This window comes from Schistocerca americana, chromosome 8, assembly GCF_021461395.2.
Source record: "Schistocerca americana isolate TAMUIC-IGC-003095 chromosome 8, iqSchAmer2.1, whole genome shotgun sequence".
Classification (NCBI taxonomy): Eukaryota; Metazoa; Arthropoda; class Insecta; order Orthoptera; family Acrididae; genus Schistocerca; species Schistocerca americana.
In genome coordinates, this window is record NC_060126.1 from 496,342,958 (window position 1) to 496,355,349 (window position 12,392).

Sequence of the window (12,392 nt, forward strand, 5' to 3'; positions counted from 1 at the left end):
AGAAGAGGATTGTTAACATTTCAGTTGCCCGTTTCCTGGATTTAGCTTACCGAGCACGATATTAAGACAAGACATGGTATGGTGCATACCGACAGCTATTTATCTTCCTCCTCTCGATGCGCTAATAGGAGACTTCCCATTACTGGACTGAAGTACTCTCTACCGTGCTTTCTACACTGGATACTTTGCGTGGTGTTCCAGCAGTGTTGTTAATACATCAAAGAAACGATTCCACCTCAGGTCCTTTGTTCCTTCAGTTATCTGTAAAAAACGACAAGTCTTAGACACAACGCCAACTGCCAAATCTATTTACCGGAACACGAATACGAATTTGTTGTCAGGCTCCATATAGATATCTCCAGTTGTTGTGTTAATTTAATGTGGAACATCTTTTGTATTTATGCATCTTAGGGTTATGCAAAAATAGTTGTCAACTGAGATTCACCCATTACGGCAAGTACCGCTGTTAGTTACATGACCAGCTGTACGCGATATAGAACTGTTGGCGTGTTACGTGCAGTGATATGTGGCATAATCAGAAAGTGAAGTGCAGTTCCCTTGCGGTCACGATAAAAGTCTACAAATCAGTCAAGTAATGGTTGTAGTTCTCACAACAGCAATGAAAGAAAACATTTGTTGTACATACTGAATTACTACTTTTGAATACATTCACCTTTAAAGTTATGCACTTTTTCATGTTTTCACATCAAATTTGGTAGCAATTTTCCACGGTGTGATTTTTACCTCAAAGACATGGTTGAAGGAAGATTTTGGCTATCCTTTCTAATATATTCGGTGACATGTCACAAACTAATTTTTTGTTACCGCTCAGGATTAATTGGTTTTCGAACTTGTAAATCTGTGAATACACGATATCCTCCAGAAGAACTAAAGAAGGAAGTGGTGATTTCAGTGGAGCGCCTCACAAACGAATCACATATGGAAGTTTCGTATCCTGTTTCGATGCATTTCCTCACTCGAAATGCTTGAAAATTTCCCTACACCAAATGAGGCGATGTTGTTTTAGAGGTCCAGTCTAACTCTGTGGCATCCACGGGAACAGATGTTCTTCAAAACTAAATGTTCACGTAAAACTGAATGTACTGGGGGCTTTTATACCCTAAAGAAAGACTGTGTGTTACCGTAAGTCACTTGCCAAGCCTCTTCAGTCATATGGCAATGTTTCTTGAAACGACAGACCATTATAGACGATTTTCACGAAATTCATCGCTGACGGAAATGGTATTGCGACGAAATTTTTCAACCCATTTGTGATCAGTCTCGATGAATGTACGTGATTAAGTGACGTATGTTAATATTTACTGCTTTATGGAAATGATACAATGCCAGCCTTCATTTTTCATTAATTCACAACTGTATTTCATTAAAAGCTTTCTATAAACTGTCCACTCGGCCTATTACGTAGTTGCCGTTGTATAAGCAATAACAAATGGTACATCTTAAATGGACAGCAATTTCAGAGATCAACATCACCATCTATTGGTCACTTGTTAAAACATGTATGTATTGCTTTACAAAATTAAGTGCACGTTATGAAAAACTAAGTAAGAAAGTAACTTTCACATGATGTATCACTACCAGTTAACATAACTCGTTGAAACAGGGGATGCGTTGGGAGAACTTCAGTATTACAGTAGGGAAGGTAACTCGAAGAAATGCGCAATGATACGAACAGAAAAATAATTGTTTTTGACACTGAATTCAATGCGGATTACGATAGCCCCTTGGACATTAGAAAAGGATAGACATCGTTCCTAATAGGGTGTGTGGTAACAACGGGTGGCGAAGCATGTTCTGCAGCATGCTCCTGTGATGGCCACAAGGTTAGTGAGGGTTTCTGTTGGTAGATCGTTGCACCCTCTACCACCGCAATTGACAACTTTTGGTAGATTGTTGGTGAATGCGGACCTGCTACTGTACGTTTCTCCAACGCACCCCTGACTGCTCTTCGGAATAACGGGCAGGTCGTGCCAGCAGCTGAATATCCTCTTTCCAACAACTCCTCCACCAGCGCCGTTCGATGCGGTCGTGCGCTGCCACTTGCAAAACTGAAGTCAGGGCCGAATGCTTAACTGAACGGTGCGTATGGGGAAGAGTACAGTGCCACAATAACATTGACCGGTGACAGCACCATGCTGTTAGATACGGAGGTCTGTACGCCCATGCAGTTTGCCTGCCAACACTATAACACCTGCACCAACAAAACAATCACCCGCGACAGTGATGTGATTCAACAAGGCATGAGTAGTGAAAAAAAAGACGGCTAGAACTAACCATGAATGCCTCTGTGCGTTACACCTGCAACATTCGCCGATATGATCATGTTAGCGCTTCATACTCCGAGCTAGGGTGGCAGCGGCCGGACAAATTGCGTGACTACCACACTCTATGTCTACTTCACCGACTCCTAACGTCGCGCAAGCAACCCTAGTACCTTGCTTCAGAGATTAAAAACCTGTCATGCCATCATAATCGAAACACGAGGTCACTCTTGTTTGGTATCCTAACTGTGGCCACTCACAAAACAAAAACTTTTGCAAACTCCTTCTCAGTTCCCGCTGTCCGCCTCTGGAACAAACTGCCCCTTACCTTGCGCAAAATTCAACCTCCTGCTCCTTTTAAGAAGAAGTTGAAGCATATCCTACTATCATCCTCATAACGTTCTCAACACAAAATTAATGTGCAAGGCCAATCCTCTCATCTGTCAAATAGCAAACTAGCGTCTCCAATCTTGCTCCTGAGATGCCTTCCTCTTCATCTATCTCTATTAGCCACGCAATCCTCTTTCACTTCATATTTCCTTAATTATGTCTCATCATGTCTCTCTATTCTTCTCCTCCCTTCACCACCAGTCTCCCTCATACTCCCTGCTGCTAGCACTCCCATCTAAAATCTGCCTCTTCAATAATGTCTAATTATAACAGTACTTATGATCTACGAATATAAACTCTATATGTATGTATTTTTCCAGGTGCGCCTTTGCAATGGTTTATTTCACTTTTTTTACTAGATGTAGTTTAACGTGCCTACTAAAACATATGAATGTAAAATAAGTAGAGTGCCTGGTTAGATGTAAGAGGTCAAATAAATAAATAAATAAATGAGTATTCCTGGGTGTGTCACGTGTCGCTACCTTTCGGTATATAAGGGCAAGTCCAGCAGCGCTGCTTCCCCAAATGCAAGGGTACATTCCGCCCTGAAATCATTTTAATAAATAGCAATGCGCGACCGCATCGAACTGCGCGCGTGGAGGATCTCTTGGAACGAGAGGGTATTCGGCGAGTGGACTGGCAGCCTCCATCGATGACGTGCAGGAGGCGCCGGGCAGACGTACTGCAACCAACATTGAACAGCTGCCATTCGTGCTGGTGCATGAATGAAACGCCCTAACGCCCTAGTACATTATGCGCTGCCGTCAGTGGTGGTCACGCGCCATAGTAAGAACCATTTCTCGCCATTTCCTCCGTGGACGATCATAAATTGCGGTGACTTCAATGCATTTACTATCTTTCAATAAAAGTCTCGTTTCTCTTCGTCTAATTGCGTATTTCTTTCAGTTACCCTCTGTACCATATTGTAGCAGTGCTGCCCGGGTTTAATAGGTTGTGTTATTTGGTAGCGACGCATTATGTGAAAGCTATTTTGATACTTATGTTTTTGCACGCTGGTGTAGTTCGTGAAGAATACGCTCGCATAGGAGGACGTAACTATGATTTCCTTCTTTAGGGCCAGCAGCGTAATATATGTCTGATAACAATATGATTGTTACAATAGATACACCAAATAACTGCTTATAATGAGTAATCTTTATTTACAATTACAACAGACTGTTTCGGCTTTACCGCCATTTTCAAGTACGTCCAGATGGATGTGACATCTATATTGCGTCGTTAGTGGACTGTTTTGTAACTGTCACTGCTTTAATAAGATCATAAATGTTGTTGTCAATATGTTAAAATTAAATGATAATTACGACGTGACAGCAGTTTGACAGTTCCACTATTACGATGCTATAGAGGAACTGCCATATTTGCAAATAGGAACAAAGAGAGACAGCATTTGTTACACAACAAAAAGCTAACAATAGATAGTAAATTAAAGATTAAAAACTATTGTTAAAGATACACTCAGCAGAAAGCTTAGAACTTATAAAGAAGGGTCCGTCACTGCTAAAAAGAATGCGTTTCCGGGGTATTATCTAACACCTTGGTTCAAAAAATTTTACAAGGACGTAAGTTTTAGCCGACAGGTGGCACTGGTGGTAGAGCTGTTGCCTTCAAATTTTGTTTTATTTTGTTGTTTACGTGTGTTTCTGTTTCCTCACATTTATGAAAACTCAGATCGTCTTCAAAATGTAAACATTAAAGCTGAAATTATAAAACCGGATTTAAAAGAATATATTTCTAAATTGAGTTAACAACAGTCTCGATCGCAATAAAATATTCACTGGCAGTGGTACCTGTTTTAGTCAAAATGCGACAATCTGTAGATCATAGTACACCGAATTTTAAGTATAGAATGGATTTAGACGGAAATCTCATACAAATAGTAAAATATAACATTGTGAAATATACCAAAGTTTGAAGAAGAAACTGTACCAGTGATGAAGAAAACTGTAGAAATCAATGTCAAATACCACAGATCAGTATGACAAAATTACCTGCTTACTTCACTTGTCAGCTACGTTGTCACATTGATCTGTATTAACCGTCAGGCACTTTTGCCGCTTTTTTACCTGTATGCCAGTACTGCTTAACAGTTAGTCGTCCTCGTGGTTTTGAATTCGTCTTGTGTTGAAATGTGCATATCGATATACCTACGACCCGACCGTGGTAATTACCGGCGTCAGTCAAGCTTTCCTTTTGCTGGCACCACGATCGACGAGCATCCAGCAGTATCTGTCATGCACTTTTACATCCCTACCTGTAAGCCAGTACATATTAACGCCAGCTACAGTCGGACCACTGAAAGCGTCTTCTGATGGATGGTCCTTATCGATACTCGCACACCGTCTCCATAGGAACCCTCAGCGTCATTCAAGCTCTGTCTTTGCTAACATACAATCTACGAGTTTCCTGAAAATCTCCACAGGTGGCAGTTATTATATTCACAGCCATTTATGGCTGATTATCTCTCATGTATATATTATTATTACATTTGGACGAAATGCTTTTTTTTTATTTCTAAGGGACCAAACTTACGCTACGAAGAACACACACAATCCATGCCCGAGGGAGGACTCGAACCTCCGACGGGAGTGGCCTCGCAGTCAGTGACATAGCGCCTCCAACCAGTGGCCATTCCCCGCGGCAAATGCTTTTTATGGCAGCTATTCTATATATATTGCGGCAACGGTCTTCCCGCAGTGGATACACAGGTTCCCGTGAGATCACCGAAGTTAAGCGCTGTCGGGCGTGGTCAGCACTTGGATGGGTGACCATGTAGGCCGCCATATGCTGTCACCATTTTTCGGGGTGCACTCAGCCTCGTGATGCCAACTGAGGAGCTTTTTTTTTTTGTCATCAGTCTACTGACTGGTTTGATGCGGCCCGCCACGAATTCCTTTCCTGTGCTAACCTCTTCATCTCAGAGTAGCACTTGCAACCTACGTCCTCAATTATTTGCTTGGCGTATTCCAATCTCTGTCTTCCTCTACAGTTTTTGCCCTCTACAGCTCCCTCTAGTACCATGGAAGTCATTCCCTCATTGTCCGCAGCTCGTGGTCGTGCGGTAGCGTTCTCGCTTCCCACGCCCGGGTTGCCGGGTTCGATTCCCGGCGGGGTCAGGGATTTTCTCTGCCTCGTGATGACTGGGTGTTGTGTGATGTCCTTAGGTTAGTTAGGTTTAAGTAGTTCTAAGTTCTAGGGGACTGATGACCATAGATGTTGGGTCCCATAGTGCTCAGAGCCATTTGAACCATTCTTTTTAACCATTCCCTCATGTCTTAGCAGATGTCCTATCCTCCTGTCCCTTCTCCTTATCAGTGTTTTCCACATATTCCTTTCCTCTCCGATTCTGCGTAGAACCTCCTCATTCCTTACCTTATCAGTCCACCTAATTTTCAACACTCGTCTATAGCACCACATCTCAAATGCTTCGATTCTCTTCTGTTCCGGTTTTCCCACAGTCCATGTTTCACTACCATACAATGCTGTACTCCAGACGTACATCCTCAGAAATTTCTTCCTCAAATTAAGGCTGGTATTTGATATTAGTAGACTTCTCTTGGCTAGAAATGTCTTTTTTGCCATAGCGAGTCTGCTTTTGATGTCCTCCTTGCTCCGTCCGTCATTGGTTATTTTACTGCCTAGGTAGCAGAATTCCTTAACTTCATTGACTTCGTGACCATCAATCCTGATGTTAAGTTTCTCGCTGTTCTCATTTCTACTACTTCTCATTACCTTCGTCTTTCTCCGATTTACTCTCAAACCATACTGTGTACTCATTATACTGTTCATTCCGTTCAGCAGATCATGTAATTCTTCTTCACTTTCACTGAGGATAGCAATGTCATCAGCGAATCGTATCGTTGATATCCTTTCACCTTGTATTTTAATTCCACTGCTGAACCTTTCTTTTATTTCCATTATTGCTTCCTCGATGTACAGATTGAAGAGTAGGGGCGAAAGGCTACAGCCTTGTCTTACACCCTTCTTAATACGAACACTTCGTTCTTGATCGTCCACTCTTATTATTCCCTCTTGGTTGTTGTACATATTGTATATGACCCGTCTCTCCCTGTAGCTTATTCCTACTTTTTTCAGAATCTCGAAGAGCTTGAACCATTTTATATTGTCGAACGCTTTTTCCAGGTCGACAAATCCTATGATAGTGTCTTGATTTTTCTTTAGCCTTGCTTCCATTATTAGCCGTAACGTCAGAATTGCCTCTCTCGTCCCTTTACTTTTCCTAAAGCCAAACTGACCGTCACCTAGCGCATTCTCAATTTTCTTTTCCATTCTTCTGTATATTATTCTTGTAAGCAGCTTCGATGCATGAGCTGTTAAGCTGATTGTGCGATAATTCTCGCACTTGTCAGCTGTTGCCGTCTTCGGAATTGTGTGGATGATGCTTTTCTGAAAGTCAGATGGTATATCGCCAGACTCATATATTCTACACACCAACGTGAATAGTCGTTTTGTTGCCACTTCCCCCAATGATTTTAGAAATTCTGATGGAATGTTATCTATCCCTTCTGCCTTACTTGACCGTAAGTCCTCCAAAGCTCTCTTAAATTCCGATTCTAATACTAGATCCCCTATCTCTTCTAAATCGATTCCTGTTTCTTCTTCTATCATATCAGACAAATCTTCACCCTCATAGAGGCTTTCAATGTATTCTTTCCACCTATCTGCTCTCTCTTCTGCATTTAACAGTGGAAATCCCGTTGCACTCTTAATGTTACCACCGTTGCTTTTAATGTCATCAAAGGTTGTTTTGACTTTCCTGTATGCTGAGTCTGTCCTTCCGTCAATCATATCTTTTTCGATGTCTTCACATTTTTCCTGCAGCCATTTCGTCTTAGCTTCACTGCACTTCCCATTTATTTCATTCCTGAGCGACTTGTATTTCTGTATTCCTGATTTTCCCGGAACATGTTTGTACTTCCTCCTTTCATCAATCAACTGAAGTATTTCTTCTGTTACCCATGGTTTCTTCAGAGCTATCTTCTTTGTACATATGTTTTACTTCCCAACTTCTGTGATGGCCCTTTTAGAGATGTCCATTCCTCTTCAACTGTACTGCTTACTGCGCTATTCCTTGTTGCTGTATCTATAGCGTTAGAGATCTTCAAACGTATCTCGTCATTCCTTAGTACTTCCGTAACCCACTTCTTTGCGTATTCATTCTTCCTGACTAATGTCTTGAACTTCAGCCTACTCTTCATCACTACTATATTGTGATCTGAGTCTATATCTGCTCCTGGGTACGCCTTACAATCCAGTATCTGATTTCGGAATCTCTGTCTGACCATGATGTAATCTAATTGAAATCTTGCCGTATCTCCCAGTCTTTTTCAAGTATATCTTCTCCTCTTGTGATTCTTGAACAGGGTATTCGCTATTACTAGGTGAAACTTGTTACAGAACTCAATTAGTCTTTCTCCTCTTTCATTCCTTGTCCCAAGCCTATATGCTCCTGTAACCTTTTCTTCTACTCCTTCCCCTACAACCGCATTCCAGTCGCCCATGACTATTAGATTTTCGTCCCCCTTTACATACTGCATTACCCTTTCAATATCCTCATACACTTTCTCTATCCGTTCATCTTCAGCTTGCGACGTCGGCATGTATACCTGAACTATCGTTGTCGGTGTTGGTCTGCTGTCGATTCTGATTAGAACAACCCGGTCACTGAACTGTTCACAGTAACACACCCTCTGCCCTACCTTCCTATTCATAACGAATCCTACACCTGTTACACCATTTTCTGCTGCTGTTGATATTACCCGATACTCATCTGACCAGAAATCCTTGTCTTCCTTCCACTTCACTTCACTGACCCCTACTATATCTAGATTGAGCCTTTGCATTTCGCTTTTCATATTTCCTAGTTTCCCTACCACGTTCAAGTTTCTGACATTCCACGCCCCGACTCGTAGAACGTTATCCTTTCGTTAATTATTCAATCTTTTTCTCATGGTAACCTCCCCCTTGGCAGTCCCCTCCCGGAGATCCGAATGGGGGACTATTCCGGAATCTTTTGCCAATGGACAGATCATCATGACACTTCTTCAATTACAGGCCACATATCCTGTGGATACACGTTACGTGTCTTTAATGCAGTTGTTTCCATTGCCTTCTGCATCCTCATGTCGTTGATCATTGCTGATTCTTCCGCCTTTAGGGGCAATTTCCCACCCCTAGGACAAGAGAGTGCCCTGAACCTCTATCCGCTCCTCCACCCTCTTTGACAAGGCCGTTCGCAGAATGAGGCTGACTTTTTATGCCGGAAGTCTTCGGCCGCCAATGCTACTCGACCGAATAGTAGCGGCTTTGGTCAAGAATATCATCATAACGACCGGGAGATCTGTGTGCTGACTCCACGCCCCTCCTATCCGCATTCTCCACTGAGGACGATACGGCGGTCGGATGGTCCCGGTAGGCCACTCGTGGCCTGAAGACGGAGTGCTTCTTTCTTTTCTTCTTCTATTCTACATATTTCAAGTTGCCATTTCTGCATCCGTTGTTACCTTTAATGTAATTATTCTGTGTATCTCTTATCTTATGCTGGTAACGGTTTTATTTCTTAAACACTTGACTAGCTGTTACTGAATTAATGTGGTATACGGTGGGGGGAGCATGGCGCCATTAAGTAACAAGTCTGTTATACTCTTCAGCTGTTTACATTCGTAGATCCTTGATAACTGCTCCACTCACAGCCACCACCACACACTATTGGTATTATTTTTTCTGTTAATTGTCATAAAATTCATCCGTTTTATATTTTATTATTATTATCACATTTCCCTCCAAATTCATTCAGTTTTTATATTGCAGTACAATATTATCTGAAGGAGGTCACATTTTAACCAAAACCATTGACATTAAATATTTTACTGCTGTTAAGAGTGTTTTTAACTCAGTTTTAAAATATTTAGTCAAAACGCCTCACATTCTCCACGAGAAACGGTGTCAAAAATTACTGATTATATTTCTATTCAGATGGCGTCAATGGGTCCATGTGGAATTCCTCAAACTAACAACAAGTATTCATTAAATACACTACATAGTAATATCTATCTAACAGTAGCACGAACTTAAGTTTGACAAACACTTTTTACACAATTATGGTGTCGCAATTATGACAGCAGTACTTTCTGCTTTAATTACGAGCGTCTGGTAAATAAAAAGCTGCGTATTGTTAACCAAGATGTTGTTAAACAACACATTAAAGTCTGTAGACGTGCAGAACATTAAAAAGGATAAAACAACGTAGTTGTTAAATTGGAATATTATGGAAGGCGGCCGGCCGCAGTGGTCTCGCGGTTCTAGGCGCGCAGTCCGGAACCGCTCGACTGTCACAGGTTCGAATCCTGCCTCGGGCATGGATGTGTGTGATGTCCTTAGGTTAGTTAGGTTTAAGTAGTTGTAAGTTCTAGAGGGACTGATGACCACAGCTGTTAAGTCGCATAGTGCTCAGAGCCATTTGAACCATTTTATGGAAGGCGCATCAGTGGGCGCTACGCGGCTCAGCAGATACGAGGCGATGTGTAGCCCATTAACAGCGGGAGATCACGCATCGCACTAGCAGTCCTTCAAAAATGTGGAAAAGAAATCGTTTAGCGTAAAACTCACTCTGTTCACTCAGAATTGTTCGGCTCGTTCTGTTTATGTGGATAAAAATTTCTGGGCCTTACAGTACGTTTACGCGATGTCCATTTAGGGCTGTCTGCAATACTTCCATGCTTTTACTTATCCTGCTTAGCTTACGCTCCCGTGGTGAAAGTGTACCCTGAACCTCATCATGTGTTTCCTTCCTGTCTGTAGTGTATAAAACTTATCACAAACTTTGCATCTTATTTTATACACCCATGAGCAGTTGTAGTGTCTGATTGTAACTTTGCGGCGTCACCAATTTCCCAGACTGCGGTCTGAAAGCCTATAACCACATTAGCTTTCTCAGAACTGTAAGAAATCTTTTGTGATTGCGAACGACCAAATGTTAACGTTTTGTATCTTTTATTATTCTGGAGCCCTGGTCGAGCACTACATTTCGATTATGTCACCATTTTTGTTTCCATTTGCACGATGTATTGCATAATTATTGGAAGCTTTTTCTGAATGATGCCCAGGATCTTGAATATATCCTTGGATTGGGACGAAACTGTCTGGAAAGCTAAAATGATATGAGGAGGCATATATGGTGGTCAGAAACAGTCTAAAAAGCTTGCAAGGGTGTTGCAAGAAGAGTGTGCTGAGAAATAAATGCTATGAAAAACATTCGTTATGTTGGACCATTCCAAATTTATTTAGCACCGAAGTTAGCCAATCACGTCGTTACGCGAGTAAATTCAGGCATGCTGACAGAGTCGGTTTTGCTAAACATGTCCTTCGTTTGGTTTCATCAGACCGAACAAGCGTGGCTTTTGCCCACATAGCGTAAATTTATCACTTCCTAAAAACGCACATTTTAACTGATAATGTGCATTTTAACAGGTGCTGACTCACCGATTCACATATGTCAGCCCATAACCGGATTTTAGCGCGTGCAGGTGCTTGAATCGGTTAACTTCAATGCTAAACAACTCTGAAATGGCGCAGTGTATCGAATTTGTCTCTTAACAATTGTTTCTCAGCATGATCTCCCATGCTACATCCTGACAAGGTTTTCAACCGAGCTTTTGAGCAGCCTTTATGAGTTAGACATACGTATGAAAGAATTCTGACCGAGCGAGATGGAGCAGTGGTTAGCACACTGGCCTCGCATGCGGGAGAACAGCGATTCAAACCCGTGTCCGGCCATTCTAATTGATTTTTTCCGTGGTTTCTCTAAATCGCTTCAGGCAAATGCCGGGATGGTTCCTTTGAAAGTGCACGGCTGGCTTCCTCACCCATCGTTCCCTAATCCTATGGGACTGGTGACCAACCAACCATCAACGAACTCTGTTGTAAAGTACAAATGAAACAGTCTTTACAAAGTAGTTTTTCATATCTATTTCGTAAACTGCCTACACTGTGGGTTTTGTTCTTCTCTTTGTATACCGCCGTAACGATTTCTCTCCACAGTTCTGTAGAATTGGCTTACATGTCACTCGTTATAACAACAGGTGACACATGATAGTACAAGATGGTTCAAATGGCTCTGAGCACTATGGGACTCAACTGCTGAGGTCATTAGTCCCCTAGAACTTAGAACTAGTTAAACCTAACTAACCTAACGACATCACAAACATCCATGCCCGAGGCAGGATTCGAACCTGCGACCGTAGCGGTCTTGCGGTTCCAGACTGCAGCGCCTTTAACCGCACGGCTACTGCGGCCGGCGATAGTACAAGAATTGGCCAAAGTAAATGATATGCAGTCCCATGCCGTAAACACACGAGAACGGCTGCGCACTCACAACACACATTCACACACATACCCATGCACACACACACACACACACACACACACACACACACACACACACACATACTCATGCACACACACACGCACGCACGATGACTACAGCATGTACGGTCCGGTATTGACAGCGCGGGACGCATTCCCTTCATATTGGTCATCAATCAAGAATGTCATCATGCGGAGCCGTCAATGGCGTGTCAACAGCGGAACGTGGGGGTCTGCGGGAGGATCCCAGATGGAAATTTATGGGGTCTGCCCTCTCGCCCTGGACGCTCGGAATGCAGAGAGCAGGTTTCAGAGGGC